Source organism: Delphinus delphis, chromosome X, assembly GCF_949987515.2.
Source record: "Delphinus delphis chromosome X, mDelDel1.2, whole genome shotgun sequence".
NCBI lineage: Eukaryota > Metazoa > Chordata > Mammalia > Artiodactyla > Delphinidae > Delphinus > Delphinus delphis.
In genome coordinates, this window is record NC_082704.1 from 32838172 (window position 1) to 32846686 (window position 8515).

Consider the following 8515-nt stretch of genomic DNA (forward strand, 5'->3'; position numbering starts at 1 on the left):
GATATTTAGTACATCCACAGTGTTGTGCAGACATCACCTCTATCTAGTTCCAAAACATTTTCCTCATGGCCAAAGGAGACCCAGAGTGGTAGTTCCTTTATAGCTCAAAAACTGCTTTGCACCCTGTGGGGGCATCACAGTGAAGACATTAAGTTCACAATCTAAGGCTGATTAAGTACAACACTCCATTCACTGTTCTCTGATCTCTGGTGTGATGCTATCTGTAAAAGTTCAGCAAAATACAGGTATAATTCCTAGCCTACTTGCTTTAAGGGTCACTTTCAGGATTTTTCATCTCACAAAGTCAGCCTGCAGGGTTTTTGTATAACTCAGTTGCCCTTTCCATCCACCATCATACGATGAAGTTTCATTTAAGCACATTTCTCAGCTAGGTTCTATGCCAACTTCTTGTAAAACAGTTTATCATTGACCCAGACTAGGTATTTGCTAATTCGCTCAGAATTAATTGTGCACTTTAATAATTTTCATTGAATCGGTTCCCATATCTGTAGCTTTTATAACCACAAGTACTAGCTGCATACTGATTAAAAATTTCCCATCAGCTGTATATGAGATATGACTATAAATTTTCTTTTTAATTTTCCTTCTATGACTCATAAACTGGCTTAGGAGCAATTTCAAAAAGGAGTAAAAGGTTTGCAAGTGACAGTGGTGTCCATGGAATAAATGTTGTTTTTCTCTTAGGAAAATACCCAGATGTATATACATTCTGATTTGTTAAAATGGTCTTGTTATATTACAGTCACAGTTAATATTCTCCATTTCAACATTGCTGTTAGAATCCTCATTCTCTATGAGAAATTTCAGCACCTTTTTAAATTTCTAGAGTATAATTATGTAAGCTTTTTTACATTCAGCTTTTTTTTTAAAAAAACAGTTTTTAATGATACAGTCATGTGTAAAATATTCTTTACAGATAGATAGTGAGAAGAGCAGTTAGTACTCTTCATAATGTGTCAATTGCTTGTTTTGGCATAGTGCTAGAAGTAGAGAACACAAGGCTAGAAGTCTGTCAGGAAACCCGGGTTCTAGTCCTCAGCCTGCAACTAAATAGCTATGTAATTTGGGGCATGTCACAACTTCATACAGAGACCACAGTTTTCTAATGTGTCACATCATTATGTTTCTTCTGTGTACCTCATTAAGATGCTGCAAAGACAAACCCAATATTTTCCAAGTTTAACTGATTACCTTCACCACCTCTTCTCCCAACTCTTCTTCCCAAATCTTGTCTTTTATGCTCCTAATTGTCTCACAAATCGTTCTTCTTTATTCCATTCTCATTGTCCTAGGTCAAATCCTATTCATCTCAGTCTTCTGGACATTGCAATAGACTGGTCAGCCTGCCCTCATTCTTACCCCCCTACAAACCATCCTCTACAAGAGTTGTATACTGAAAACACAATCTGTGCCATTCCCTGGCTTAAAACATGAAATGGCTTCCCATTGTAAAGTGATAATGTTTACTTTTTAAGTATGGTATATAAGGTTCATCAGATACAGCTTCATTCTACCTTACCAACAGTGAACCCATAACACACCATAGGAGATTACTTGTATCATTCAAATCTTCAGTAATTCTACCATAGCAAATGTTTAAGATGCACCATGCCAAATCCCTGGATCTACCTGACTTCAGCTCAGCATGGTGGAAGTTCAATGTATGATTGCCAATGTCCTGAACCAAGAACAAATCACAGCATTTCTCTGCTCTTGCTTTCTTGGAAGCCACAGAAGGCTTCTCAACTGTACAGATGCAACTTAAAAGTATGGGAAGTTTAATGTCCCAAGGATGAAGGACACTTCTCAACTGAAGGAGGACAAAAGTCAATAGATAAATGCCCCATCTTCCCTGTTTTGTGGTAGAACAATTCTGAGGTCTGTTCTATACAGTTAGAGAGTTCCTAGAAGGATTGAACTCCAGTTACCCACAACAGTTGCACCCTATTTCTTTGGGAGGTGATTCTTGGGGTCACTTCCCAGATACACCACCCATACCCAATCCTTGTTTCAAAATCTGCCTTCTGGGTAACCCCAGTTAAGATACCTCCTTGTTTTTGCCTACGTGATCTTTTGACCATTAAGAACTATGCTAGGGCTTCCCTGGTGGCATAGTGGTTGAGAGTCCGCCTGCCGATGCAGGGAACACGGGGTCGTGCCCCGCTCCGGGAAGATCCCACATGCTGCGGAGCGGCTAGGCCCGTGAGCCGTGACCTCTGAGCCTGCGTGTCCGGAGCCTGTGCTCCGCTACGGGGAAAAGTATGCTAAAGTCTTCTAACATGATAGTGATTTTGTAACTTTCTCCTTTTATTTCTATTACATTTTGCTTATATATTTCAAAGCTCTGTTGTTAGATGCCTAAAGGTTCATGACTATTTCATCTTGTTGGGGATAAAACCACCATAATGTATCTCTCTTTGTCCCATTAATTTATTCACCTTGAATTCTCTTTTATATGATATTAATATTGATACATTTGCTTTATTTTCTTAGCATTTGCCTAGCATATCTTCTTCTATTTTCAATTTTTATTTTAGCAGGTCTCTTATAAACAAAACATAAGTGTATAGATGAATTAAATTTTCCAATCTGATGGTAAAAATGAAAAATATGCCAACACATTCTATTAGCAAGGCTGCAGAGAAAGTCACTCTCATATATTACTGGTGGGAATGCAAAGTAGTACAGTCCTTTTGGAGGGAGATTTGTAACTGTCTAACAAAATTAAGACATATGCATTTGTCTTTTAGTAAAGTAATCCTATCCCTAGGAATATACCCTGAAAATAGACCTACAATAAGATAAAAATATATATGCACAAGGTTATTCATTACAACATTGTAATTTCAGAATACTGGAAACAAACTAAATGCTCATGCAGGAGACTGCTTGAATAAAATATGGTACATCACACAGTGGAATACTATGCAGATACAAAAAAGAATGAGAGGGCTTCCCTGGTGGCACAGTAGTTGAGAGTCCGCCTGCCGATGCAGGGGACGCGGGTTCGTGCCCCGGTCCAGGAGGATCCCACATGCCACGGAGCGGCTGGGCCCGTGAGCTATGGCCTCTGAGCCTGCACGTCCGGAGCCTGTGCTCCGCAACGGGAGAGGCCACAACAGTGAGAGGCCCGCATACCGCAAAAAAAAAAAAAAAAAAAAAAAAAAAAGAATGAGAAAGAACTTTATGAACTGACATGGGGTGATTTCCAAGATATATTGTTAAGTGAAGAAAGCAAAGTGCAAAATAATATGCTACCTTTCATGTGTAAAGACACATGAAAAGATGTATACATTCTTTTTTTTAATATTCTTTAAAAACAATGTATATATACATATAACTGAATCACTTTGCTGTACAGCAGTAATTAACAGAACATTGTAAATCAACTATACTTCAATAAAAAAATGACTATCATTTTTTGATGCGTTCAAGCAAAGGAAGGTATTTGGGTCTAAAATATTAGATTCTCAGGATGTCGCAGAGCTGGAGAAGCAGAGTAAGAGGGAGCAAGAAGTATGTCCCCAGAAGTCCCCGAGGCAACCTCCACAGAGAAGCAGAAGGAAATGGAAGATAAAGTAACTAGTCCAGAGAAAGCTGAAGAAGCAAGATTAAAAACAAGGTATCCTCATCTGGGACAAAAGCCCAGAGGTTCAGATTTTTTAAGGAAATGATTGCAGAAAGGGCAAAAAGATTTTGATTCTGGGGATTACAGCATGACTAAAGCAAAAATGAAGAACAAGCAACTTCCTACTACAGCCCCAAATAAGACAGAGGTCACTGGTGACCACATTCCCACTCCACAGGACCTTCCTCAGCGGAAACCATCTCTTGTTGCTAGCAAGCCGACTGACTGGTTAAAAGAGCTGAAATGCATGAATCTTCTAATTCCCATTATTTCCTCTTAATATGTTACTTCTCCACTTTTTATTTCCTTTCACTCAGTCATTTGAGAGTGATGGCTTTGCAGGTAGCTGTAGTGTGTGCTGCTGTTGTAAGGTAATATACATGTGTAGAGTTTTTGATTAGCTTAGCAGTGCACTAATGAAAAGAACATGTTGGAGCAATGTAAAGTAATCTACTTGAAAAGAATTGTATGTATTACCCAACTCCTAGTGTAGGGCTGGTTCCAACAAGTAATAAGCAAGTTTTAATATTTTGGCTTTCTTTAATTAATCTTAATTATAGCTTTGTATGTTACTCTTATCTAAAATAAACTCTATTGTATTGAGTTCTTCTGTATTTTCCTTTTGGATTTTGTGAAGCAGAAGTTTAAGACCACAAGTTAGAAGAAAGGTGACATATTTCAAACAAAGAGATGGGGCTCCAAAAGATTTGCATCCTGTGCTTGAACTTGATTGGCCTTAAATATGTTTCAGCTTTAACAATAGAATTTTGCTTGGGCAATATTTGCCCATTCTGGTACAACTTATGTGACTCTAGTGCATAACAGCCACTATTGAAGCTAGTATTCTTATTCAGGTCTATAGTGTTAGAATACCTTTTGTTGTTGAATATGTGAATGAAGTGTGCATGTGCATTGACTGTTGAATTCACTTTTGTGCCATTTTTGTAAATACAATAGTTTTGCACAACCTCTCAAAAATATTAGATTCTCCAGATTCTCTTAATCCATTTGCAAAGAATTTTTATCTATGAATCAGGGGTCTTAAGAAACTTGGATTCTGAGTCCTGTGGACCTTCTTCATTTTTGATGAATTTGTTTTTGTGAATGAGGTTGATTTCATACACAAACTTGCTTGCACCTAGAGCTATGGTACTGTCACTGGACTTGATTATAAATGAGTTTTAAAAGTTTGGATATTTCATTTCATTTTGGGATATATATCTCCGTGGAGAAGTGGTTTTGATGATAAAACTTATGTTGAGTGAAAAGGCTTTTTGGCCAAGTTCCTAGACTGACACCATATTTTTTGTTTGTTTGTGGTCTAGGTCAGTCCTGAAACGAAAATCATCAGTATGTAACAACTGTGTATGTATATGGACATGTATACATATACATAGGTGTGTGTATGTGCTCATTACACATATATGGATATACATGCATATATATGAAAAAAGAAACATGAAAAGATAAGCTAGAAACTAATTAGATTGGTTATGTACAAGAGTAGCTGGGAACAAAGTGGAAAGGAGGGGATATGGAAAAAGAGTAGAAGAAATATGGAAGAGTGATCATACTTTTCTAAATATACATTTTTGCATAGTTCTGACTTTTATAACCATGTTAATATTCACATGCTGAAAAATAAATAAAATCAACAAAGATGGGGCATGGCAAGAAAAATGTAATACAAACAGAAACAAATGAACCTAATTTTATTTCAAATGAATAACATAACATAGTGAATAACAAAGTGTGTGTGTATGTAGAGAGGAAGTCCAAGACTTAAGTAACTGAAATACAGTATTTTGACTATATACCTTATGAAGACCCCAGGAAAGAAACTTGGACTCCTGATGATGTATGATTTAGAGCCAGCAACTTCTGAGCTTTATTTCCTGCCTTTGTAACCTCCTGCAGCCTTCTGGTAAAGCTTACCCCCAACCCCACCCCCGCCATTTCACAAGATCATGCAACCTCTTGCTGCCTCTTTAAAATCTTGCATTGGACAAGAGCCTCTTTTAACTCCTGTGCCAGTGGGACTTTTCTCCTTATAAAAAGCCTGCACACTGCTATTCATTCTCTCTCAGTTCTGGACTTTCTCCCAGAGAGCCATGCACCCTGCCCCTTGCCTTGAGATTTCCTCACCTGTTTGAATAATGCAGTTGTGTTTTTTTCATAGAAAAAGATGACTGTTACGAGTTTCAACATTTGAACCAACATCTGAGCTCCCCCATGACACACTGAAGTTGCTATAACATAAATTAAGAATAAAGATGGAATTGGAAACCAATATTGTATTTTTGTTGATAGGTTTGATTTTCATAGTTGTATGGGTTAGCAATTCTGCAGCTAATATATGTATTCTGAGATTGAGTAAATAAGTTAATATACTATCCATAATGTTGGAGAAGGGAACAAGAGGGAAGCCTAGGACAAACCTCATGGAGTTAGATTTGAATTAGAGTTATCAGTGTTAATTCATGGTTTTTGAAAGATAGATTGATAGATACAGAAATATGGATGTGTGTATGTGTGTATGTATACATGCATGTATATCCTAGTTTTGTCCACTGAGAGGTAATAGAAGCAAACGATATTCTAGTACCAATGAGCACACCCAGTGCCCAGATCTTGATTTCTAAATATGATTCTACAGCAAAGGAATAAGGCTTGCTTAAAGAAATTACTGATTCCAGTTCTAGGGAAGGTAAAATATAAGGTGATTCTGTAACATCTTGTGGTATTTGAAAGTAAAGAAGTTCTCAAAGAAATCACTGGGAAGATATCAATAAGTTACAGACAGGATGCTTTTACATAACCACATTAAAATTATCAGTCAATGGTATATATTTTTTTTGAATTTTATTTATTTTTTTATACAGCAGGTTCTTATTAGTTATCTATTTTATACATATTAGTGTATATACGTCAATCCCAATCTCCCAATTCATCTCACCACAACCCCTGACTTTCCCCGCTTTGTGTCCATATGTTTGTTCTCTACATCTGTGTCTCTATTTCTGCCTTGCAAACCGGTTCATCTGTACCATTTTTCTAGATTCCATAAGTATGCGTTAATATACAATATTTGTTTTTCTCTTTCTGACTTACTTCACCCTGTATGACAGTCTCTAGGTCCATCCACGTCTCTACAAATGACCCAATTTCGTTCCTTTTTATGGCTGAGTAATATTCCATAATCAGTGATATATTATTATCTCAATGCAGACCTTATTTATTTATTTTAAAATTTTATTTATTTTATTTATTTATATTTGGCTGCGCTGGGTCTTCATTGCCACATGCAGGCTTCCTCTAGTTGCGGCGAGCAGTGGCCACACTTTGTTGATGTGCACAGGCCTCTCACTGTGGTGGCCCATCTTGTTGTGGAGCACAGGCTCTAGGCACGTGGGCTCAGTAGTTGCAGCATGCAGGCTCAGTAGTTGTGGCTCGCAGGCTCTAGAGCGCAGGCTCAACAGTTGTGGTGCATGGGCTCAGTTGCTCTGCGGCATGTGGGATCTTCCCAGACCAGCACGTGGGATCTTCCCAAACCCGTGTCCCCTGCATTGGCAGGCAGACTCCCAAACACTGCGCCACCAGGGAAGCCCCTGCAGACCTTATTTAAATTTCACTATTTGTCCCAATAAGATGGTACTCTGTAAAACTGTGTAAGAGCATACTGTCTGCAACTTACTCTTTTTTTTTTTAACATCTCCATTGGAGTATAATTGCTTTACAGTGGTGTGTTAGTTTCTGCTTTATAACAAATTGAATCAGTTATACATAAACGTGTCCCCATGTCTCTTCCCTCTTGCATCTCCCTCCCTCCCACCCTCCCTATCTCACCCTTCTACGTGGTCACAAGCTGATCTCCCTGTGCTATGTGGCTGCTTCCCACTAGCCATCTATTTTACGTTTGGTAGTGTATATATGTCCATGCAACTCTCTCACTTTGTCCCAGTTTACCCTTCCCCCTCCCCATATCCTCAAGTCCATTCTCTAGTAGGTCTCCGTCTTTATTACCATCTTGCCCCTAGGTTCTTCATGACCATTTTTTTTCTAGGTTCCACATATACTGGCACATGTATACAATGGAATATTGCTCAGCAATAAAAAGGAATGAAACTGAGTTATTTGTAGTGAGGTGGATGGACCTAGAGACTGTCATACAGAGTGAAATAAGTCAGAAAGAGAAAAACAAATACTGTATGCAACTTACTCTTAAACATTTCAGAGAAAAGTTAGAGACAGAAAATAAAAGTGGTTTAAACATTAACATTTGGGGAATCTGGATGAATGCTATACCAGAATTATTTAACTAGTTATGGAACTTTTTGTAATATTCAAATTATTTCATAATTTAAAGTTAAAAAAGTTTTTCATTCACAGGGTCTTCCCCTAATAGAGTAATTTAACCTATTAATATTTATTGTAATTACTGGTACATTTTTCCATAGTACTACTATCATTTTTATGTTTTTTGTCATTTTTCTTCTTTCATTTCTCTTTTCTTCCTTTTAGCTGGGTTGATGATTTGATTTGTTCTTTTATTTTTCTTCTTGTACTTTCAAAGGTGAATATGCTCTTTCTATGGATCTGGTTAGTTCTCAACATACACATTTATATCCTTTTTTATAAATCAAAGTCTAAATTTCATTAGAATCTATATATTCCCTTGTTTTAGACAATAACCTTTGCAACTTTACAATTTCTTTCCCTTTGTATCTCAAGTTGATATCTCCCAAGATTTTAATTCTAAGTAATTATAAAAAAATACTTTGACCTTATGTATCTACAGTTATTTAGCCTTAACTACTAACTTTACTGGTTTTGTTGCTTTTTTCTTCATTACGGAAGCTTTTGGGA

The 8515-nt window shown here is 37.2% G+C and overlaps 1 pseudogene; it reads left to right on the plus strand.

Moving 5' to 3' along the window:
* The first annotated feature begins 3271 nt into the window (after nucleotides 1–3271).
* Nucleotides 3272–4066, plus strand: LOC132417912 (cAMP-regulated phosphoprotein 19 pseudogene; annotated as a pseudogene).
* Nucleotides 4067–8515: the final 4449 nt, after the last annotated feature.